General features: G+C 42.5%; 1 non-coding gene across 1 annotated transcript; it reads right to left on the bottom strand.

The window, feature by feature from the left end:
- Window positions 1–9,241: 9,241 nt before the first annotated feature.
- TRNAC-ACA (transfer RNA cysteine (anticodon ACA)) lies at window positions 9,242–9,313 on the bottom strand. Its single transcript has one exon. It is a non-coding gene; the product is annotated as a tRNA-Cys (tRNA).
- Between the last annotated feature and the right edge of the window lie 16,323 nt (window positions 9,314–25,636).

Here is a 25,636-nt window from a genome sequence, read left to right as displayed (position 1 = left end):
TCAAGAACGTGGTGCAAAGTACCTTGTAAGTTGAAAACAAAATTTTTCTTTTCAAAGCTACCTCATTCTCTGTAAGGAGACAAAGAACTGAAATTATTTCACAATTATGTTCTATGAAAGAAGCAAGCACTGACAAATTCAACTAAATTATAGTGTACTGACTTCAAGACACATTACCATTGAAGGCCCACAGGGGTTAACACTGCACTGAGTTTATTGTGCATCTTTATTTTTGGCTGGGGAAATGAGGACAAACAGCAATTACTTTGTTATTTCTAAACTGATCCCAATTTGGTAAGTGTTGTAAGCATCACCAAGGAGAGGAATCTAATATCTAAAATAGAACAAGGGAAGTTAAACATACACACGGGAAATAACAAGGTAACTTTTAGCCTTAATAATGTGAGTTCACGGATCCAGAGACCAGCAATTCGGATCACCATCCATCAGGAGGGCAAATACTTAAAAGGTCACGGGCTGGAGGGCTGGGAAAGACCTGTTAGACCGCAAAACAGATAGAGATTTGAATCGACGAGCAGGCAAATTCAGGGTGACTTCGGCTGTAACCAAGGAATCATTGTACCCCGAGGTCTTATAATCCTTCCACCTGTCATACCAGTGAAGCCGGAAGATTCTAAGCAGACAGAAGCGAACTCTATGACAGACATTCAGAGGCATAAACCCTCAGAGGCATAAAGATGTGATAACATTTGAGAGGATCCAGAAATGTGAACATCGGAGGCAGACGGGAATTTACTTAGCAGACATTTTCAAGGAACGCTGTCTACAAGAGTGCTCTAGCCCCGTATTTTTTGTGTAGTGGAAGAAATAGTGAAGAAATCCTTCAGGGGATGTTTTCCCAAGAGCACAGTATTATGCGAGTCATCTAATTGCAGGCGAATGATAGATCCCAACTCAGTATGAGGAATTTGCATTCCTCTCTCTAGCCATGAAACCTCCACTTAAAAAATGTAAACAGAGAAGGAAAACAGGCTGATCCTGTGTATAGGCAGCATCAATGTTAGACACTCAGAAATGGCATCCTATTTAGAATGTGTGCGTTTTAAGATAAGTGGTTTAAGTATTGTGCCTTATTTCAAATTATAGCAGCTCATTCCTGTTTTCTTTAATATCACCAGGCACATTGCACAAGACAGATGGCCTTAATGGCCCGCAATGCCAACATTCTAAATTCCCTGCCCAACTGTAACAATAATGTCCTTTCAAATTTTAATAACACCTGTCACCCGGGGGACCCATGACCCTCCTCCAGTTTCATTACGTGCCGTGTTTCCATCAGGCGGGTTGTCTGTTTTGCTGTTCTCTGCCAGGGAAGGGTGACATTAGGGGTGTGCAAACTGGCTAATGTTATGATTCAAATTAGTTCAAGTTTTAAAAAATCTTGTATCATAGTTAGGCTCACAATCCCCTATGTATTGGTTCACAGGGCTTGCAATAACCATATGAGTTTTCCTGAATAGCACCTTGACAATGAGGGCATTTAAAGAAGGTAGACTCTAAATGAGCTTTGTCCTTCAAACATGAGCAGAAAGTGGCTTCTTCTTATGTATTCACTCTGGGTGTGGGATTTTTCTTATACATGCTTTATTCATTTGCAGGAGGATGTGGAAGGACTTTGAATTTACGCTTTTACTGTTTCAAAAGCATAGTTATCTCCATGGAATGCTTTCTCTTTGGAACTGAGAGCTGAAGGAAATGGGGGTGACCTAGATTACTCCCCTGGGGATGCTTGATGGGATTATGGGTCCATGGATTCCCTGAAAAAACTACTGCTGCTCAAGGATATGCAGGGCGGTTTTGTCTCCACAGCACCATGTGCCTTTGCTCGTGATGCTTTTCCTGTTCCCCTGTCGTTGCCCACTGCCCCCTTGCTCTTCCTCCAAAACCCTCAGGTTCGGTCCCTTCTTGCATTCAGGTTTGCTCATAATTGGATAAAGAGTTTATCTTTAATGGTTAGTATTTATTTCGAACACAACAAACCCCTGTCTGTATTCCAAAGACATAACTAATTTTAAGTCCTCTCACAGCTTTAAATAGTAGTAGTGTGCATGTGTGCATGAGTGTGCGTGGGTGTGTGTGATTTATCTGAAACGTTCATCACCAACTGGTCACGTTAGTGACCTTGACCAACTAGTCACGTTAGTGACCAACTAGTCATGAAGTGACCTTGAGTCTGTGATGGGTTTGTTGTGTCGCTTTCACATGTGTGGCTGGGCTGGATTGAGTGTTTCTTGGACAAAGTGGTTGGCAGTCTGGACTGGGTTTTTTTCCCCTTAACAGTTTTGCAGTAAACCAATGAACCAATGAAACGCAAATAAAACAAGAGCTGCTAATATGCACACGCCCTTACTCATGCCAGGCTGTGATGGGTGCCAGGCCCATCCTTGTTCAGGGCATGCTATGACGTGGACCTGTCACCAGCCCCATTTTAGGGGCACAGAAGATGGGGTCTCTCACCGCAGGCACGTCGGCAGCAGGTGGGACCAGTGACTCTCTCAAGGCTGTACTGCGTCAGCCACAGAAAGAACGTGAAGCCAGGGGCCCAGAAGAGCTGCATGGGTTGCAGGACTGAGTGCAAAATAGAAAGAGGGGCCCTTTGTCCCCATCTGATTAAGAATTTCATGCCAATGACATTGGATGAAGGGTATATGAGGTCAAAACCCACATTTGCATTTTGTTTTGAAAAGTAGTTACTTATGACTCAACAATCATTCCTCAGATACAGCGTAAACCTACATCTCTCCATGGTTTACAGTTTTATGTTGGTGTTCTTTAGTGGCTTAGCTGTGTCTGACTCTTTGCAACCCTATAGACTGTATTCCGCCAGACTCCTCTGTCCAAGGAATTCTCCAGGCAGGAGTACTGGAGTGGGTTGCCATTTCCTTCTTTAGGGGATCTTCCTGACCCAAGGATCGAACCTGCATCTCCTGATTTGGCAGGTGGATTCTTTACCACTGAGCCACCACAGGAGCCCTTACAGTTTTACACATTTACATAAAATCTGGCTTCAGGCTTCCCAAGTTTCCTTGGTTGACCCTCCCTTGCGCGCGCGTGCGCGCACACACACACACACACAAAAAAAAATTTTTTCCCACACTATATTGCCCTGTCCACACAAATCTCTTGGTTCCTGCCCTAAGGCCATAGATTTCTCCTTTCTAAGGTTGACAGGACATGTATGTCACCAATGCTGGGAACTTACAAGTCATTTGCTTCAGAGTTTCCAACAGTTTATCTTTTTCAGAAACACCAGTGACAGAGAACTGATGGTTTTCTATTCATATGCATATTTCTTAATTTTCACAAATCAAGAAAATTCAGATTTATTCTTTTCTTGTTTATTTCCTTGTATATTTTGAGAGATGCTATTCATAATTTTTCATAAAAGTGTTTATTTATATCGGGTCCTTGTGTTTGTGCCTGATATCAAATTCAGAGTTCACATCCAAGAAGTTAAAAGTGACAATTGCTCCAGATTCTTCGCTTTCCACTTCATTTCACGGAGTCATGAATTCTCCATCTGTCCCCTTGAACTAGCATTTCAGGTCACCTCCTACCAGTATAGTCAAAACACTGCTTACCCAGCTTAATTGCTTCTTTCATGAGTTCTAGAAATAATAAGCATCACTTGTATCACCAGGAGTGTTATTTGGTGCTTAAAGTTCCTGCAATTTGTGTGCTAAATAGTCTTTAAATAATACCTTCTATCTTATTCAGTTTCAAGCAAAAGATTCTTGAGAATCTCACCAATCTTTTCTTCATCTGCTGTGGGTCTGCTGCAAGTGGCTTCCTTTAACTGCCTAAATCTATGTGAACCTACTCCTCACTTTTACTCTATACCTGAAATTTTACTTACAAAATTGCAAAAGTAGTACATTTTGATTGATAAACAGCAAGATAATGCAGCCGTTCGATTTAGGATTCATTCCACCAAAGAAGGTATTTGATGAGCACCTAAAGCTCCTGGAGGATTTTAACCCTGATTTACTTCTTAGAATGAAAAGAAATAGGTGAGAACACACTAACCCTTGAGGATATAAACACTGAATTTCAGTATAATGTTGACAAAAGCTATTACTTTAAAATCGAGAGCATGTCCTTGTAACTGGTTCCAGCAAACAGCCTCCAAGCTGGCCCCTCTTTGGTCAGACGGAATGTCTTGTCTGTCTGTCTGTCTGATCTCTTCTCCTCTCTCTCTTTTCTCTCTGTTACTCTCTCAAACCCTCCATCTGGTTGAAACCAGCTGCCAAGTTGTAAGTAAATGGCAAGGAACAGTAAATGGTCAAATGGTCACAGTAAACGGTCAAAGCCAGTGAAGAACCACGGCTTCCTCACGGCTGCAGGAGGGAACTTAGAAGCAGGTCCTCCAGTCCTAGTGGACCCTTGAGATGACCACGGCCTCAGCTGACAGCCTGACTTCAACCTCAGGAGAGAGTCTGAGCCAGAACCAGTAGCTCTGAGCCGAAGTCTTAGGTTAAGCAACTGCCCCCGACATAACCCTCAGAAACCATGCCGATAATAGTGTTAGCTGCTCAGTCCGACTCTTTGTGACCCCATGGACTGTGGCCCTCCAGGCTCCTCTGTCCATGGAGCTCTCCAGGCCAGAATACTGGAGTGGATAGTCATTCTCTCCTCCAGGGGATCTTCCTGACCCAGGGATCGAACCTGGGTCTCCTGCATTGCAGGCAGATTCTTTACCACTGAGCCACCAGGGAAGCATGTGAGATAATAACTGTTGCTTTAAGTTGCTAAGATTCAGGGGCAAATTTGTTACATAGCAAGAGATACCTAATACACTGGCCCAACATCATTGTGAACAGAAAATAAAGAGTAAAATCACAGCAGATGTATCTATCACACTCAGGAGTTTCCTTTCAATTGCTGGTTTTTGTTATTAGGAAATAGTTAAATCAAGAATGAACACATAGCTGTAGAAATAATTATACCTGTGGCTTAGATCTAATTTTCTTCATCATCCTGAACCTCATCTGCCAGGTTTTTCAAGTCTTTTTTAATCTAGCCCTGTTTTGCCCTTTTAAATGTGTTTCCTATGACCTCTCAGCAGAGTGTAGGGTCTGGCCAGATTTCATTCTGTATCCAGAAGACACGAAATCATTTTTGCATCTTCATCCCACCATGCTGCTGCTGCTGCTGCTGCTAAGTCGCTTCAGTCATGTCCGACTGTGCGACCCCATAGACGGCAGCCCACCAGGCTTCCCTGTCCCTGGGATTCTCTAGGCAAGAACACTGGAGTGGGTTGCCATTTCCTTCTCCAATGCGTGAAAGTGAAAAGTGAAAGTGAGGTCTCTCAGTCGTGTCTGACTGAGTGACCCCATGGACTCAGCCTACCAGGCTCCTCCATCCATGGGATTTTCTAGGCAAGAGTACTAGACAATCCTAATTCTCCTTCAAAACACTGTTCAGACACCACCCAGCCGGCCTCATGAGAGCCCCTTCTTTGGACTGATCGTATATACCCTGCTTTTCATTTAATATGTGTTCATTTTGATTTCTCTTTGAGATGATGGATCCTTAAAATATTAGGACTCTGAGAACAGCTCCCTCAGCACTGAATGTATTGATTGAAAGTCGCTCAGTTGTGTCTGACTTTTTGTGATGCCGTGGACTACAGAATCCATGGAATTCTTCAGGCCAGATTACTGGGGTGGGTAGCCATTCCCTTCTCCAGGGGATCTTCCCAACCCAGGGATTGAACCCAGGTTTCCCACACTACAGGCAGATTCTCTACCAGCTGAACTACCAGGGAAATCCCTTACTGAATGTATTGGATGCACATAATTAAATTCTGGTGGATTAAAATATTCATTACGATCAAACCAGTCTTCCCTGGTGGCTCAAATGGCAAAGAATCTGCCTGCAATGCAGGAGATCTGGGTTTGATCCCTGGGTCGGGAATATCCCCTAGGGAAGGGAGCAGCAACCCACTCCAGTATTCTAGACTGGAAAATTTCATGGATGGAGGAGTCTGGTGGGCTACAGTCCATGGGGCTATAAAGAGTCGGACATGACTGAGCGACTAACACTTTCACTTTTATGATCAAACAATAAACAAATACTGTGTCGTGCTTTGTGGTTTGCCAGTAACTTTCACAAACCTTATTTCATTTAATCCTCCTAACACTCAGTCAGCTAACACACTGTTATGTGTCCCCCGCCAAAATCACATGTTGAAGCCTCACCCCCAGCACCTCAGAATGTGACTGCATTTGAAGAGAGGATTTTTAAAGAGGTAATTAGGATAAAATAAGGATATGAGACTATGCCAAAGCCTTTGACTGTGTCGATCACAATAAACTGTGGAACATTCTGAAAGAGATGGGAATCCCAGACCACCTGACCTGCCTCTTGAGAAACCTGTATGCAGGTCAGGAAGCAACTGTTAGAACTGGACATGGAACAACAGACTGGTTCCAAATAGGAAAAGGTGTACGTCAAGGTTGTATATTGTCACCTTGCTTATTTAACTTATATGCAGAGTACATCATGAGGAACGCTGGGCTGGAAGAAGCACAAGCTGGAATCAAGATTGCTGGGAGAAATATCAATAACCTCAGATATGCAGATGACACTACCCTTATGGCAGAAAGTGAAGAGGAACTCAAAAGCCTCTTGACGAAAGTGAAAGAGGAGAGTGAAAAGGTTGGCTTGAAGCTCAACATTCAGAAAACAAAGATCATGGCATCTGGTCCCATCACTTCATGGGAAATAGATGGAAAAACAGTGGAAACAGTGTCAGACTTTGTTTTTTTGGGCTCCAAAATCACTGCAGATGCTGATTGCAGCCATGAAATTAAAAGACGCTTGCTCCTTGGAAGGAAAGTTATGACCAACCTTGATAGTATATTAAAAAGCAGAGACATTACTTTGCCAACCAAGGTCCGTCTAGTCAAGGCAATGGTTTTTCCTGTTGTCATGTATGGATGTGAGAGTTGGACTGTGAAGAAGGCTGATCGCCGAAGAATCGATGCTTTTGAACTGTGGTGTTGGAGAAGACTCTTGAGAGTCCCTTATACTGCAAGGAGATCCAACCAGTCCATTCTAAAGGAGATCAATCCTGGATGTTCATTGGAGGGACTGATGCTAAAGCTGAAACTGCAATACTTTGGCCACCTCATGCGACGAGTTGACTCACTGGAAAAGACTCTGATGCTGGGAAAGGTTGGGGGCGGGAGGAGAAGGGGACGACGGAGAATGAGATGACTGGATGGCGTCACCGATTCTGTGGACATGAGTTTGAGTGTACTCCGGGAGTTGGTGATGGACAGGGAGGCCTGGCGTGCTGTGATTCATGGGGTCGCGGAGAGTCGGACACGACTGAGCGACTGAACTGAACTGAACTGAACTGAAGGATATGAGTGGATTCTAATCCAACATGGGGCTTTCCCGGTGCCTCAGTGGAAAACAATCTGCTTGCAATGCAGGAGTTGCAAGAGGTGTGTCTTCGATCCCTGGGTTGGGAAGATCCCTTGGGGAAGGGAGCAGCAACCCACTCCAGTATTCTTGCCTGGAGAATTCCATGGATGGAGGAGCCTGGTGGGCTACAGTCCATGGGGTTGCAGAGTTGGACACAACTGAAGTGATTTAGCATGCACGCACAATCCAACATGATCATTGTTCTTATAAGAAGAGGTCAAGACACAGACACTCACAGGGAGAAGATGCCCATCCACCAGCCAAGAAGAGAGGCCTCAAAGGGACACTTGATCTTGGACTCCCAGTCTCCGGAATTGTGAGAAAATAAAATTTCCCTTGTGTAAGCCACCCAGTCTGCAGCCCTTTCTCATGGCAACCGTGGCAACCCAAGGCAGGCATTTCCATAGTGATGCTGTGACAAGGTTGGTACCTCCTTACTGGGCAGTCTTCCTAGACCCAAGTCCAGGGTTGTGAAAGCACTTGGAGCTTTAGAAACAGAAGTTGATTTGGTATGTTTTTCCTTTATTTTATAGTCTTGACTTCATGTTAACCTTATAAATCTTTTGAACTGGAGTTAATCAAGTCAGTTAGGGCCAAGCATAAAACCTTACTACTTGCTTTGTTCATAATGAAATGAATAAGATTTAAAATGAACAGACTCTGTAGGGCTTCAGTTATCTTCAAAGCCCATAGGGGTGAAAAAATTTAACTGAGTGTAATTTTTATGGGGAAAATTATGTGCAACTTTATTAATCTAATATCTTCCACTCTGCTTCTTAATTCTAACCATCATTTCAGTACAGAGTTATAAAAAGCAATTAATTTGGAACATTAAGAAAATGATCAAGGTTATCAGAGATTAAGGGGCATGATGTCTGCTGTTTGCTTTCAGTGTGAGGGAAGCAGATAAAATGAGACTATAAAAATATTGAGAATAGTTCCAAATGGATGGTGAATACATTGCACTCATTCTACTCTTGTTTATTATTTTATATAAGTTTGATATCTTTTATGAATGGGAAAATAAAGGAAACAGCAGGCAAAAGCTGAAGAGTTGCAGACTTTAATACTGATGAATGCAGAGAGAAATGATACAGGTCCTCCTTTGTCACTGAGGCCAGAAGAGAAACTTGGGGATGTTATCTGTCACCCAGCAGGATTCGGGACCTAGAGTCCTTCCCAGAAAATTTAACTCTTAGCTACTTAGACTATGAAGTGTGATGAGATGACTGGAATTGAGAGAAGGTCAATGAGAAGAAAATAACTTGGCAAAACGGCTGGGGACTGGGGGTGCCTGAGTTGGCAGAGAATAGGGCTCCAGGTGTGCCCAGAGATAGAACTTTGGGGTTCTTCAGGGAAAGAAGGGATTTTGAACAGTGACAAGGAAGAGAGAATTCCAGGCAGAAGGTAATGTGAGCGAATTTAGGGAAGCTGAAAAAAATCATGGAGCATTTATACCTTAGTAATCTCATTAAAAAGTCAGAAAAATGACTTCTATGACATTATTATAATTCATGTCATGAGTCATATATAATATGTGAGTTCACATATACAATTCACAAATAATTGTAATTAAGCAATAACTATGATTATTTACAGAGTCAACACACACTTCTGAGTATTGTCTTCAGTAATACTGAATACTGACCATAGTGAAAGTGAAGTTGCTCAGTCGTGTCCAACTCTTTGCGACCCCATGGACTGTAGTCTACCATGCTCCTCCATCCATGGGATTTTTCCAGGCAAGTGTACTGGGGCAGGTTGCCATTTCCTTCTCCAGGGGATCTTCCCGACCCAGGGATCGAACCTGGGTCTCCTGCATTGTAGGCAGACGCTTTACCATCTGAGCCACCAGGGAAATCCTGACCATAGTAAATTAATCCAAATATCATTTTCATTTATTAATTCAGTTAACATCCATGCTGCACTTACTAGGTACCAGTCACTGCTGGTGGGACTTAGAACACAAAGCAGGTAAGATGCATGCTTTATTCTCAACCAGCAGTGGATGGAGGGAAAAAGTAAGTTAATAGGCCATCAAGATGCAGCAAAATGGTCCTGTGATGGCAAGATGCCCCACCCTAGGGCTGAGAGAGCTCCCAGGAGAGCCAGGAGGCTGAGACGATGGAGGGGTAGTGAGAAGAACAGAAGCTTTCTGAAAGAGGGGACCCTTGGTCCCTGTCATCCATCAAAGAAAGGAATTGGATAGAAGCAGAGTACATCATGAGGAACGCTGGGCTAGAAGAAGAACAAGCTGGAATCAAGATTGCCAGGAGAAATATCAATAGCCTCAGACATGCAGATGACACCACCCTTATGGCAGAAAGTGAAGAGGAACTAAAAAGTCTCTTGATGAAAGTGAAAGAGGAGAGTGAAAAAGTTGGCTTGAAGCTCAACATTCAGAAAACAAAGATCATGGCATCTGGTCCCATCACTTCATGGGAAATAGATGGAAAAACAGTGGAAACAGTGTCAGACTTTATTTTTTTGGGCTCCAAAATCACTGCAGATGCTGATTGCAGCCATGAAATTAAAAGACATTTACTCCTTGGAAGGAAAGTTATGACCAACCTAGACAGCATATTAAAAAGCAGAGACATTACTTTGCCAACCAAGGTCCATCTAGTCAAGGCTCTGGTTTTTCCCGTGGTCATGTATGGATGTGAGAGTTGGACTGTGAAGAAAGCTGATCGCCGAAGAACTGATGCTTTTGAACTGTGGTGTTGGAGAAGACTCTTGAGAGTCCCTTGAACTGCAAGGAGATCCAACCAATCCATTCTAAAGGAGATCAATCCTGGGTGTTCATTGGAAGGACTGATGTTAAAGCTGAAACTCCAATACTTTGGCCACCTCATGCGACGAGTTGACTCACTGGAAAAGACTGACGCTGGGAGGGATTGAGGGCAGGAGGAGAAGGGGACGACAGAGAATGAGATGGCTGGATGGCATCACCGACTCAATGGACATGAGTTTGAGTGAACTCTGGGAGTTGGTGATGGACAGGGAAGCCTGGCATGCTGTGGTTCATGGGGTCACCAAGAGTCGGAGAGGACTGAGCGACTGAACCAAACTGAAGTCATGTGCGGATGTGAAAGCTGGACCAGAAAGAAGTCTGAGCACTGAAGAAGTAAAGTTTTTGACTCTGGCGTTGGAGAAGACTCTTGAGAGTCCCTTGGACTGCAAGGAGATCCAACCAGCCCATTCTAAAGGAGATCAGTCCTAAATATTATTGGAAGGACTGAGGCTGAAGCTGAAACTCCAATATTTTGGCCACCTGATGTGAAGAACTGACTCATTGGAAAAGACTCTGATGCTGGGAAAGATTGAAGGCAGGAGGAGAAGGGGACGACAGAGGATGAGATGTTTGGATGGCATCACGGATTCAATGGACATGGGTTTGAGTAAGTTTCGGGAGTTGGTGATGGACAGGGAAGCCTGGCATGCTGCAGTCCATGGGGTCTCAAGAGTTGGGCATGACTGAGCAACTGAACTGAACTGAAGGTCTGAGGGGTCGTTTATAGCTGAGAGTGGATGCGTACAAGTCTGGAGGCATGGGAACAGAGAACAGCAGGTATTATCTTTTGTGTACTGTCTAAGAGTCAAGTGAGAACGGGCGCTGTTAAGATTTAAGGCTGAAAAGACAAGCAGCGAATGGATGAGTGAGGGCCTTATACGTTAAGCTAAGGAATTAGGATTTTATCCTCTCGGAACAGGAAATGAAGTCAGGATTTCAGATAAGACAGAATGAAATTTGCGTTTAGAAAGACACTTGGGCGGCAACGTGAGAGCTGACTGGCAGGATCTACTCCAAATGTGGATTTTAATTGAATTCATTCTTGTCTAATGACATTAATGTTTCAGTTCAGTTCAATTCAGTCTCTCAGTCGTGTCCGACTCTTTGCAACCCCATGAATCACAGAATGCCAGGCCTCCCTGTCCATCACCAATTCCTAGAGTTCACTCAAACTCATGTCCAGCGAGTCGGTGATGCCATCCAGCCATCTCATTCTCTGTCATCCCCTTCTCCTCCCGCCCCCAATCCCTCCCAGCATCCGAGTCTTTTCCAGTGAGTCAACTCGTCGCATGAGGTGGCCAAAGTATTGGAGTTTCAGCTTTAACATCAGTCCTTCCAATGAACACCCAGGATTGATCTCCTTTAGGATGGACGGGTTGGATCTCCTTGCAGTCCAAGGGACTCTCAAGAGTCTTCTCCAGCACCACAGTTCAAAAGCATTAATTCTTTGGCGATCGGCTTTCTTCACAGTCCAACTCTCACATCCATACATCAATGTTTAGGTCAGTAAATTTCATGTAAGCACTGCCTAACCCACATCTTAAATTTCTGTTACGTGTCAAATAGGTATTTTCTTCCTACTAAGACTACATGTTCTCCAGATTTCAGCAAACTAAAACCAGTCACTGTAAAAAGGGTGAGGGTAAGCGTGGTCATCCTGTGCTAAGGAGAATGTGAGTTTGGACATGTTTTAAGATTTGATTGTGCACATAAAATGTGCTATAAATTTTATGTCTTTTAATTCATTAATCACATTTGTCATTTATCCAAGGAGATGATTAGACATACACTAAGGGCTTTCTATAACATGGATGTCAATCCCAGTTCTGTTTACAGAATTTGGAAACAGCAAACATGTCAAACAATGGTTTTTGGTGTTGGAAATTTTAAATTTTAAAAAATGTCAAACAATGGAACAATACGCTTAAGTTTTGGTACATTTATGCTATGGGGTATTCCACAATCTAGTATTTTTATTCTAAAAATGTTCACTAAATCACTAAAAGTTATCGTCGTAGAGGGTATTTAAAATTAAAAATACATCGAAAGAAAAATCTTATATTTTAAAGTGAAACAAGAGATTGTAACTTGTAAGAGCAGTGTATCTTCCACTTTGTAAGAGAATCATTTGTAAAGTACATGTGATTATTTACCGGTGATGGAGATATACGTAAATGATACTTTAACTTTGCCCAAAATCCCCCACATTATTCCTTTCTTGCTTTTATAATAAAACAGAATAATAATGAACATTTTTCATAACATGTGGGAATAAAGAGGCCCAGTTTCGGAAACAACCTGGGCACACAGCTCACTATGTAAAATTATCTGCTGCTGGAGCTGGTTTGTTTTAGAGCATAGAATCTTTAAACCTCCCAGGCCTCCGGTAGTGACCAAATATTTAACTATCAAAATCATTCCTCAGCACGCACGATTAATTGTTAGTTGAAATGTTAGAGGCAGTCAGTAGACTGTAAATGAAAGCAAACCAGGTAAATAGAAGATTTCCGAGCTCATGTTTGATAAAAACAAAAACAGGTCCATGTTTCAGGCAGCAGAGAAGGAAGTACCATTTCTTCTGACGATTAGCTTGTCTCTAAAATATTCATTGATATTATTCAGGGATCTGAATGATTGATATGTAAGGTCAGAACCACGGGCCTGTGTTAGAAGGGAGACGCTCTTCATCAGATAAAAGCTATGAAACGAATTTCAAGTGAGCACGCTTGATTTTTAAAAGCTCTGTCTTAACATTTTCTTTGAATTTTTATTGAAATAAAACGGAAAAGTACTCAACGTTGAATCAAAGCTGCTCTCATGAAAACTATGCACAAAATAAACCAAAGAAGAGCAGTTCAGTGCTTCTTCAGGATCTGAATGGATGGACAGGGTTTCTCTAAGCTCTCTTGTCAGAAGCCATTCTGAGTAGGAAAAAAAAAGGACCAGAGGGAATATTCTAAAGCATGTCTGAATCTTGTTTTTGGAGACTATCTGGAAATTACTGATGTTTTAAAAATATCTTTTTTGTAAATCAGAACTAGACCACATGAATGAAATTTCTCTTTCTCACTGAAAAATGTAATTTTTTTTTCAAAATCTAATTCACAGTTAAAGGTGGTGTTTCCTAACTAACTTTTTTCAAGTAGATCTGTGCTGATCAATTCATTATAACTGCCTTCTTTCTCAGTCCTAAAAAAGTTAACGTTCCTTCCTTCCTCCCCACCCCCACCCCCCATTTTCTCTCTTTCCTTTTTTCTTTCACTTCTCTCCTCCACTAAGATGCTTATTCTGTGAAGGCAACTTTTCTACCTCTTACATCATGCGTGCTCAGTCATGTCCGACTCTTTGCAACCCCATGGACTGTAGTCCGCCGGGCTCCTCTCTCCATGGGATTCTCCATCAAGAATACGGACGGTTTTCTTGACTGGAGTGGGTTGCCATTTCCTTCTCCAGGGGATCTTCCTGACCCAGGGATCGAACCCCCAAGCCTCATGTCTCCCACATGGTCAGCTGGATTCTTTACCACTGGCACCACTTAGGAAGCCATCTACCTCGAATGCTGCTGCTGTTGCTAAGTCACTTCAGTTGTGTCTGACTCTGTGCGACCCCATGACAGCAGCCCTCCATGCTCCTCTGTCCACAGCATTCTCCAGGCAAGAGTACTAGAGTGGGTTGCCATCTACTTTGTATCAGTTCAGTTCAGTCGCTCAATTGTGTCCGACTCCCTGCGACCCCATGAATCAGAGCATGCCAGGCCTCCCTGTCCATCACCAACTCCCGGAGTTCACTCAAACTCATGTCCACAGAGTCGGTGATGCCATCCAGCCATCTCATTCTCTGTCGTCCCCTTCTCCTCCCGCCCCCAACCTTTCCCAGCATCAGAGTCTTTTCCAGTGAGTCAACTCATTGCATGAGGTGGCCGTACAAGTGCTTATAAAACCATTACATAGCAATGTAATGAAAAAAGAAATGATATTTAAAATCTGTCCTGATAATCCCTTGCATTACTGAATTATTTCAATCCTTTCACTAGAAGAGTAATTTCAATAACAAGAAAAAGAAAACTGGCTTTGAAGTATGTGACTTGGACAGCACAAATCTTGTTCTATTTTTGTCACAACAAAAGCAGTCAATCTGAGATAGAGGCCTTGCATTTCTGTGGAAGCGGAATTATGAGTAAAGTCCTAGGGGAGGATTGTTCATGATTCAGAGACAAACAGCTTCTTTTAGACACCTGAAAGTAGCAGTACTTTTTATAATATATTTTGAGAGTGATAATGGCAGAAAAAAAGCAGTAGTATGCAATTGCATTAATCTGATTTTGAAACAGAAAGTCTATTCTAAACTTCTCTACTAGTTGTTTTTGTTTCTTTTGATGAAGCTAATGCTAAAGTGTGACAGCGAAATTATTGCTTCTAAGCAGGGCTACGTGTACTTTCAAATGGTATCTTGTGTAGAAAGCTAAGACAGATCTATAGAAGGGCTACACGTGGAGATGTTTTTCATCAATGACTCTAGGGTTTCTAATAAAATTCCTGCTGTGTGTCTCAGTTTCAAGTACTTACTGGGAGTCAGTTTGGGCTGTGGACTTGACATCTGACCAGCCCTGTCTGAAGCTGTGTGACCCTGGGCAAGTTGCATGGTTCTGGGTCTGGTTTCTATCATAAAATGAAGATTAACGATAGCGGCTGCTAATGTGAGGATTAAACGTGGGCACATTTGTTGGTACTGTTAGAACAGTGCCTGGTGACGTGGTTGCTTCTGTGATTGCTCTTAGGATTACCATCTTTACCACTATTTGATTCTTCGGGAAGTTGCCATTGACCTTGAGGGCTGCCTAGATGGTCGAGGAAATCGTGACCAAGGCCATTCCTCTGCGTCTACATTCAGGATTTCCCATCTCATGTCTGAGTTCCGTTCTCTCACCTCCAGAAATTCTCATACCTGCACCTGCTCATTAATTTCACCTCTTCTAACAGCAGAGATGTTGGCAGTCAAGACTCGACAGGAAACAAATGGTCCTTTTCATCCAAACGGTATTTCATAAAAGGAAGAGCTAAGAAAAGTGAGACTTTCCCAGTGGAAATGAATGGTCTTCGGTAGTGGATGAATAAGCAGCAAAGGAATTCAACCTGAATTTGGAGAGGTTAGAGGTCATTATGTAGAGTCCAGGGATCCTGCAGGAATCATGATACCAGTTTAGAAACTTAATTTGTACCAGACATGCTGGGAGGGCTGTACAGGTATTCATTCATTTGTTCTCTTAACATTCAAGACAGTTGCCATTGTCATGCTCATAATATAGATGAGCAAACCAAGGCATGGAGTATTTGAAGATCCTTGCACATGGACACTTTGATTTTAAGGAGCAGAACCTTGGGGCCACAGAGCACAGAGCGTGCCCTGACCCTGTCCTGCAGCTCAGGTGTGCATTTGCAAACACCGTTCTTACACAGGTTAACTCAGGGGCATCATGAAGTTTATTAGACTCTCGTGCTGCTTATTTTTCTTCTGAAAGTTAGAAATCTCAGCTGTGCTTTTCCTCTGTCCCACGTTTATAATGTCTGCCTCTTCCCTATAGCCTGACAGCTTCATGACTACTAGTTTAACTTATTTCTCAGTTTTTAAATAAATAGTGGTTGGAAGTATTTCTGAGTGTTATGCATAAGGCAGGCGACTTCCAGACCTTTTTCTCTGACCGGGAGGACAGCCCTAAGGACTCAGTGAAGAACTGAAACACAAAGAAAGCCGGTGTGCGCACAGCAAGGAAGGCCCCCAAGTACCGCCCCACGCCCTCCCTGTTACTGCAGCTGCAGCGTTTAAAAGGCAGCGTTGCCCGTGATCCCCAGGCTGTCCTGAGATTCCAGGTAACAAAGAGCTGAGGGCTCTCCGATGCCCTGTGGACTCCAGGTCTTGCATAAGGTAAGAATTTGTCAGGAAGATAGGGGGCACAGGTAGCTCACGCACAACTTGCGTTTTCAGGATCTCTCGGGAGCCTTTGTACATCCACCCATTTGATCGTAACACTAAGTGAAAGTAACCTCAGCTGCATCGGAGTTGTTCTTGTGGTGAGCCCTGGAACTGAAACCAGACTTTGTGGTTTGGCCTTTTCTACTTATTTCTACTCTGAGTTGAATATAATGATGTGTTCTGAAACCAAAACTGTCAGATGGGTCTTTAATAGACATTATTGATGATCTGTTTAAAATATCACTCTGCTGCATTTGTTTCCTTCTTGGAGAAAAACAAGTTGCAAATCTCCCAAATGACTTATGCGCATAAATGTAGAATAATGGGCTCTATCACTGCGGAATTAAAATTAGAATAATTGGGTCACCAAAGCTGTTTTAAATTGTCTCACATTAAAAACTTAAATGATCAGGAAAAGCAAAGCTGAGTTGCCTTTGGGTACAGTCAAAAAGAAGGAAGAGTCTGATGACTCCAGCAAGTACATCATTGCTTTTGAAGAGCCATTCCTTATATTTTGATTAAAAAAAGTTCAGAGGAAGTCAAATGCATAATTGTATGAATTCTTTCTTGAAGATCACCTTTCTTTTGATGACTCAAGTCTAAAGATGGTGGCCCTTAATCATTCCTGACAAAAATGCTGGAATTGGTTAATTGCAAAATAAACAAATGTGTAAGGGGAAAAAGTCACTGCTTGATCCCTCTCTAATCCATCTCAATGGGGGTCCCTCTGAGACTCCTCAGAAACACTCATTTCTAGTTTTCTAGGGCCATTCCCTCACCAAACCATTAGCTACAGCACAGTGGGGAGACAGAAGGCTCCCTGTCCCCCCAGGTTTTGGATAATCACCAAGTCCAGATCAGGGGAGTGGGGTGATCATGGAGTGACTGGCAGATCAAGCTCTGCTCTGCACACCTGCCCGTCTGATAACAAGTGTTATTGTCCATACCACCAGTATCACCAACTTTCTGGCCTTCTTGCCACAGATTCAGTACATGGCCTGGACCTTGCCAACCTTGGCTTCAGCTTGCTGCAGATTTCTCAGCATAGAAATTCCTACTGGGACTAGGATTTGGGAGTTTCATGGAAAATAATCCCTTGAGAGACTATTGAGTGCCCTAAAATCAAGATATACTATATGATTTTGATTTTTCCTTCCTGTATAACAATGTTAGTAGGAAAATGAATGATGTTAGTTTTTTACACCTTGTGGTCTTCCCTGGTGGCTCAGATGGAAAGAATCTGCCCTCAGTGTGGTAGAGCTGGGTTTGATCCCTGGGTTGGGAAGATCCTCTAGAGAAGAGAATGGCTACCCATTCCAGTATTCTTGCCTGGGAAATTCCATGGACAGAGGAGCCTGGCGGGTTGCAGTCCATGGGGTCCCAAAGAGTCAGACACGACTGAACGACTAACACTTTCACTTGTACACCTTGGTTTTAGAGAACTTGCTTTGGTTCTGGGTTTAATGGTTACTTTCTTTTTCAAGCAATCTGTTCACGGGGAAGGAAGTAGTTCTTATCCACATACTGAAATCAGATCTACACCTTACCCGATGAGGTTAGATTGGTCATTAATTTTTAAATTTTATTTTAAAAACTTTTATTGGAGAATTGTTGCTTTACCATGCTGTGCTAGTTTCAGGTGTGCAGCAGAGTGAATCAGTTACACAGCAGAGTGAATCAGTTACACACACACACAAATCCACTCTTTTCTCGATTCTCGTCCGATGAAGGCCGTTACAGAGTGCTGAGTGGAGTTCCTTCAACTACACAGGAGGTCTTTATTGGTTACTTATTAATATTTTATTTATAGTAGTGTTGTACTTTTGTCATTCATTCCTTCTCTATAGCCTTTTTTGAAAAGACCAATTAAGAGGAGTTTAATAATGATTGATAGAACTAGATGCAGTGTCATAAAACATTGTACTAAAAAACAAGGCCACATATAATTAATAAAATGAAAGTAATTTCTGAATGACTGGAAGGAAAAGCAGTGCTGATTTTGTCATGGACAGTGGTGCGAACCCTAGCAGAAAATATTCACTTTGGCGCTTGGATTTGAAACCCTGTGAACCTTTAGAAAATATGGGTTTCAAGAAATAAAGAATGAAAAAAAAGACAAAACCCAACAAACTAGGCTCAGAAAATGAGTGCTACCACTTTTGTAAATCCGCCAAGATTCTCAATTCAACTGCCAAAGTTTTGATGTTCAGAAAAACACAGCGGAATTGCTGACATGCCTGCTGTATAAATGACTATTCATTGAATGAATGCTGGAGCTTATATGTGACTGCTCTCCCTGGCTGACTAATATATCAAGCATGGTCCTTGTTTTGTGCTCTGACAAACTTTCTCCATTGCCATAGTAACCTCTACATGTTGGCGGAAGCTGATGTCATTCAAGGTATTAGTCATCCCTAGTGAATTGATACTCAGAGTGCTAATAAGTCTCAGGGAGATAAAGGGAACTAAGTATACATCCTGGTTAAACATTACTTAACCCTTTCACCCCACACCTTCTGCAAATGCCCACCGAGGGGATTCCCGAGGAAAGCTGAAAATGCCATCCACCCTCACCATGGGTATATAGCAAGGGTTGCAGTTAGACTGCAGCTTACTTTTCTCAGCAGGTTTATGTCATGGTATTAGGCTGCCATCTCGAAATAGCACATGTTGAGGGGCTTAAAAAATAGAAAGTGATTTTCTACAGCCCTAGAGGTTGGAAGTCCAGGATCAAGGTGTTAGAAATTTTTATTTCTGGTGAGAACTTTCTTCTCTTACAGATGTTCACTTTCTTTCTGCTTGTGTCCTTACATGACGGAGAGAGAGAGAGTCTTGGTGTCTCTTTCTCTTCTTATAAGGACATCAATTCTACCACATCAGATCCCCACCCTTATGACTTCATTTAACATTAATTATCTCCAAAGATGTTCACACTGGTGTTTAGGGCTTCAACATATGAATTTGGAGGAGAGAGGCACAATTCAGTCTATAACAATTGTAACTGCCCTGCCTCTTTCACAACCAAGGACAAAAGCCCAAACAGTACACTTCTAGTGCGTGTATGGTTTTCACTGTTTTATAGAAATAGGAGGTTAAAATCAAGCTCATGTATAATGAAGACCAGAATAATGTTGTATCTGAGGCTGAACACCAGGCTAGTATCAGTGTAAATACACATCTGCACCTGAATGTTGTAATTGTGTGTCTATATAAGTTGATACTAGAAATATTAAAAATTCATTGGAATTAAAGAGCAAGAGAAAAGCTTAGCTACATTAATTGTGTTTTGTTAAAACAAAATTCAAATATGCTCTTGCATGGGTTTCAACTGAATTTAGTTTTTAACACTGGATTTGCTTCAATGTTAAATGTGTTCATTGTAATAGCATTCATAGGAACTGAAGAGGGGACAGAAGCTGGAGTAATTTCCTGCTAAAAGGTGTGCACAAGTATATTCCAGTTAATGAAGGCTAGACCCAAAGTACATTGTGGACAGGGTGCAGAACAATTAGTAATACACAAACCACGGTGCTGGGAAAGTTTGGGGGCAGGAGAAAGGACGACAGAGGGTGAGACGGTTGGATGGCATCACCGACTCGATGGACATGAGTTTGGTAAACTCCGGGAGTTGATGGTGGACAGGGAGGCCTGGTGTGCTGCGGTCCATGGGGTCCCAAAGAGTTGGACACGACTGAGCGACTGAACTGAAGGTCTGAATGTTTGTGTTCTTTGAAGATTAGCCTATGGAGACCGAATGCCCGTTGTGACGGTGTGAGGAGACCAATGAAAGCCGCTCAGTCGTGTCCGACTCTTTGCGACCCCACGGACTACACAGTGCATGGAATTCTCCAGCCAGAACACTGGAGTGGGTAGCCTTTCCCTTCTCCAGGGGATCTTCCCAACCCAGGGATCGAACCCAGGTCTCCCGCAGTGCAGGCAGATTCTTTACCAGCTGAGCCACAAGTGGTGAGGAGAACAGTGTGGAGGTTAATGCAACAGCCCAAGTCACAAACCAGGATGCCTTCAACCAAGTGGTGAGACATGAGTAGCACAGGAGACCGTGCCTGCAATTTGAAGGAAGAGTCAGTAGAACCAGCTCCCGAATTACACGTGCAAAAAAAGGAGACCCAGGTCTACTCTCAGGAATTGGCCCAAGCAGATGGGAAAAAGAGCCACCCCGTGCTTCGGTGGCTAAGACTAAAGGACAGTGTGTAGCTGTTGCTGTTGTTCAGTCACTAAGTTGTGTCTGACTCTTTGTGACCCCATGGGCTGCAGGATGCCAGACTTCCCTGTCCTTTGCTATCTCCCAGAATTTTCTCAAACTCATGTCCACTGAGTTGACGATACCATCCAACTATCTCATCCTCTGTTGCCAAGCTTGGACAAGTCGGGTAGAGAGGAGAAGGTTTGAGAAACTCACTTAGCACCCAAGGTAGACGTGGATCATGGCATTTTCATTCTTGCAGGAAAATATGTGTACTTCATTAGACCTAATATCTGATCAGCTTGGACCCTGCCTTCAGTGTTGGACAACACACATCATTGAACAAGAGGTCAGTCTTGAACGATTCCTGCTGTACAAGTTGCTATAGGTCTTTAAATTACCAATTAGTTCAGTTTAGTCACTCAATCATGTCTGACTCTTTGTGACCCCAAGGACTGAAGCGCGCCAGTCCTTCCTGTCTATCAGCAACTCCCGGAGCTTGCTCAAACTCATGTCCATCCAGTCAGTGATGCCATCCAACCATCTCATCCTCTGTTATCCCCTTCTCCTCCTGCCTTCAATCTTTCCCAGCATCAGGGGCTTTTCCAGTGAGTCAGTTCTTCACATCAGGTGGCCAAAGTATTGGAGTTTCAGCTTCAGCATCAGTCCTTCCAATGAATATTCAGGACTGATCTCCTTTAGGATGGACTGGTTGGATCTCCTTGAAGTCCAAGGGACTCTCAAGAGTCTTCTCCAGCACCACAGTTCAAAAGCACCAATTCTTCACTGCTCAGCTTTCTTTATGGTCCAACTCTCATATCCATAATGACTACTGGAAAAACCATAGCTTTGACTAGACAGACCTTTATTTGTAGAGTATGTCTCTGCTTTTTAATATGCTGTCCCGGTTGGTCATAGCTTTTCTTTCAAGGAGCAAATGTCTTTTAATTTCATGGCTTCAGTCACCATCTGCAGTGATTTTGGAGCCCAAGGGAATAAAGTCTGTCACTGTTTCCATTGTTGCCCCATCTATTTGCCATGAAGTGACCCTGATGCTGGGAAAGACCGAGGGCAGAAGGAGAAGAGGACAGCAGCATCACCGACTTAGTGGACCTGAGTCTGGGTCAACTCCGGAGTTTAAAGCAAGCTTTTTCACTCTCCTCTTTTACTTTCACCAAAAGGCTCTTTGGTTCCTTTTCTGTTTCAGCCATAAAGGTGGTGTCATCTGCATATCTGAGGCTATTGATATTTCTCCCAGCAATCTACATTCCAGTTTGTGCTTCATGCAGCCCAGCATTTCTCATGATGTACTCTGCATATAAGTTAAATAAGCAGGGTGACAATATACAGCCTTGACGTACTCCTTTCCCCATTTGGAACCAGTCCATTGTTGCATGTCCTGTTCTAACTGTTGCTTCTTGACCGCATACAGGTTTCTCAGGAGGCAGATAAGATGGTCTGGGATTCCCATCTCTTTCAGAATTTTTCACAGTTTATTGTGATCCACACAGTCAAAGGCTTTGGCATATTCAATAAAGCAGAAGTAGATGTTTTTCTGGAATTCTCTTGCTTTCTCCATGATCCAGCGGATGTTGGCAATTTGATCTCTGGTTTCTCTGCCTTTTCTAAATCCAGCTTGAACATCTGGAATTTCATGGTTCACATACTGTTGAAGCCTGGCTTGGGGAATTTTGAGCATTACTTTGCTAGCATGTGAGATGAGTGCAATTGTGAGGTAGTTTGAGCATTCTTTGGCATTGCCTTTCTTTGGGATGGGAATGAAGACTGACCTTTTCCAGTCTGTGGCCACTGCTGAGTTTTCCAAATTTGCTGGCATATTGAGTGCAGCACTTTCACAGCATCATCTTTTAGGATTTGAAATAGCTCAACTGGAATTCCATCACCTCCACTAGCTTTGTTCGTAGTGATGCTTCCTAAGGCCCACTTGACTTCACACTCCAGGATATCTGGCTCTAGGTGAGTGATCACACTATTGTGATTGTCTGGGTTGTGAATATCTTTTTTGTACAGTTCTTCTGTATATTCTTGCCACCTCTTCTTAATATCTTCTGCTTCTGTCAGGTCTAAACGATTTCTGTCCTTTATTGTGCCCATCTTTGCCTGAAATATTCCCTTGGTATCTCTGATTTTCTTGATGAGATTTCTGGTCTTTCCCATTCTACTGTTTTCCTCTATTTCTTTGCATTGATCACTGAGGAAGGCTTTCTTATCTCTCCTTGCTGTTCTTTGAAACTCTGAATTCAGATGGGTGTATCTTTCATATCTTTAAGTTACCACTTACAGAAAATTCACAGGAAAAATTCAAAACAGTTTGAACTACCCATGAGCATGTATTCATTTTGTAAATTAAAATCCTCTAATGCCAGAGTTTAATACCATATAAGAATCAGTTTTTAAGGGAAATGGGAATATTGTGGAATGCCAGAGATGCCTAAGCCTTCTTGCTTAGTTTTTCCACCTGTCCTAGACTGTGTCCTACTGAAACATTGTAAATTACTTAAAAAAGGACTCCCATTTCAGACTCTGCTCTTTGGGAGCCTGACCTAAGAGGTATAAACACACAGACAGCCTTTCCAAGGGCTTGGATATCTGATTATCTCAGATAGCAAGCACTGCTTTTTATTGTATAAAATACAGATAAACAGAGATGATAAAATTCACTTCAACCCCACTGTCCACAGATAGGCACTTTGGGCACAGTTTATATATTCGGTCTCTCTGTATATGTATGATTAAATAACAATACTAGCTATTCTATTCTGCACTGGCTTATTCACTAAATAATAAATATTAGACACCCTCTCTGCCACTACACATCCCTCTAAAGCTTTGTTTATAAGGGCTGGGTAGAATTCTATGATTTGGGCAATTGAAATGCAATCATAGTCACCCTGCTTTCAAAGCTGTCTCAGAGATTGGCCCAAAATCCCCATATGATAGACGGGAGGAAGTTCAGTGCCCTCACCAGGATTTCTGTAAATTACTAGAGGTGTTATTTTCTCACCATCCATCCTAACTGGATGTTCAGGCTTTTCAATTAAATCAGATCACCCTGAGAATCTTCTCACCATCTCACATAAGATATCCTCAGTGCCACACGGACCCAGATATGAATTTCAGGTATTTTCCTTAATAAAAATGCCAGGAAGGCATCTGTATGTGTGACTGATGGGGGATTTGGGGAGCTGGAGGGGTCCCCCGTGGACAATGCAGGCAACCTCAAGGCTGACAACAGATATCACTGCTCATAAATAAAGTCCTGGGTGAGGAAGTTTATATGAGGCTCCAGTTTCAGACTTTACTTTTCAGCATTTCAGCATTTATCTCTCTTCCCTTTTCTTGCGTTTCTGCATGCTCACCTACTCTGTGTCCCTATTCTGTGAGAAGCAAAGCAGAGTGTCTCCTTCGTACTTTAGGAAACAGTTCATCTTCGGGACGATGTCGTTCCTTGATTCGAGCTGGGGCAACTTCTTGGAATATTCTCTGACTTAGAAGGGGCTCCCTCCACTTGGACTTCTTACTTAGACTCTTATTTACAAGTGCCTCCACTGTTTTACTTCCTATTGTGATGAGGGGTGTGAGTGTCACTTTTCCATTTGCAGGATCGATTTTTCTCATGTTGAATGTTTAAATGTTTTCACTTTCTTCCAATACGGGTCATCATCTGATAAATATCTTTCTGCTGAATCTGCCTCTACATTTTCTTTCTTCTTCCAAAGGCCTGGAATGAGAATTTCTGTATAACATGTGCAAGCACTTTTAAAAACTTACCCTGTGTGTGTGTGCGCATGCGCGCGCGCGCACGCACAGGCTCCAAAGTGCCTGACTCTGCGACTACAATGGACTGTAGCCCATCAGGCTCCTTTGTCCATGGGATTTCCCAGGCCCAAAATACTGGGGCAGGTTGCCATTTCCTTCTCCAGGGGATCAAAATCATATCGCTGCATTAGCAGGCAGATGCTTTACCACTGTACCACTGGGAAGCAAAAGCTTATCGTACTCATAGGTAACTTGCTTCCTCAAGAAAAGCTACACCAGTTTGTACTACCATTAGTCATGTGTTTTCTCTAGACATTTTTTTCCTTTTCACCTATCTGATGTTGGAAAGCATAATTTCACTTTTAAACGAGTATTTTCCTTTTCGTTGCTAGCATGGTTGAATGCTTTTTCCCTATATGTCAGACAGGAGTATGAATTCTTTCTTTTCTGAACTGCCTTTTGGTTTTCTGGGAACTTTTAAAAAATTAATTATTTTGTTACTTATTAATAATTATTTTTAAGAGTTCTTTGTATATTTAGACCCTTAATAAGTGAGTCGGACACAACTGAGCGACTGAACTGAACTGAAATGAACTGAACTGAATAAGCTCTTTACCAGCTGCTCAATTTTTGCAGATTGTTAAGCAGCCCACGTTTTCTAAACCCACTCCCTGCCCCGTGTAAGCCGTTACCATGAACCCAGGCTGAACGCAGGGACTTCCGATGAACAGAATGTGGAGAAAATGGTGAGATGTCATTTCCAAGTTTACAGGACAAAATGGGTTGTGGATTTTTGTCACCCCTCCCCTATCCTTGGAGGAAAACCCAGGAGGAAGCTCTGTGGAGAGGCTGGGAGGTCCATGTGAGCAAATTTGGAACTTTTTCTTTCCAAACTGAGTTTTGAGATAACAACATCCTGGCCGGCACCCTGACTGTAGCGTCCAGTGCAATGTGTCAGAACCCCCAAACTAAGCCACGCCGGGCTCCTAATCCACAGAAACGGAGATGGTGCCCGCTTATTGATTCTGGCTAATAAGATTTGGAGAAATCTTTGCATGTCAGTAGATAACAGTGGTTATTTAAAGAAATCCTTAAACTCAACGCTGTAAAAATCTCACCTATAATTTGTCCTACTTCTGTTATAATTTCATGTTAACAGTGAATTGTTTAACCCGTTGGCAATGTAGTTTTGCAATAGAGAGATTGCATTTTAAAGAAAAACGAGCTGTATATATATATATATACATATAATATGGAGGTAGGGTAACACTTTTCTATTTTCACTGGAGGATTTTGCATCTATTAAGTGAGGAATGATTTGCAAAAGTGTTTTATAGGTGAAATTTTTAACCTCTTTTATTGTGCTTCTATGCACTGAAAGATAGACCCCTCTACATAAATGTTTTAGTCTACTGTGTATTCTACTGGCCGGG

The sequence above is a fragment of the Moschus berezovskii genome, chromosome 13 (genome assembly GCF_049115385.1).
Source record: "Moschus berezovskii isolate FMDL1 chromosome 13, NW_MosBer_1.0, whole genome shotgun sequence".
NCBI classification, from domain to species: Eukaryota; Metazoa; Chordata; class Mammalia; order Artiodactyla; family Moschidae; genus Moschus; species Moschus berezovskii.
The sequence above is the reverse complement of the archived record's forward strand: the minus strand, read 5'-3'. Positions and strand labels throughout refer to the sequence as shown.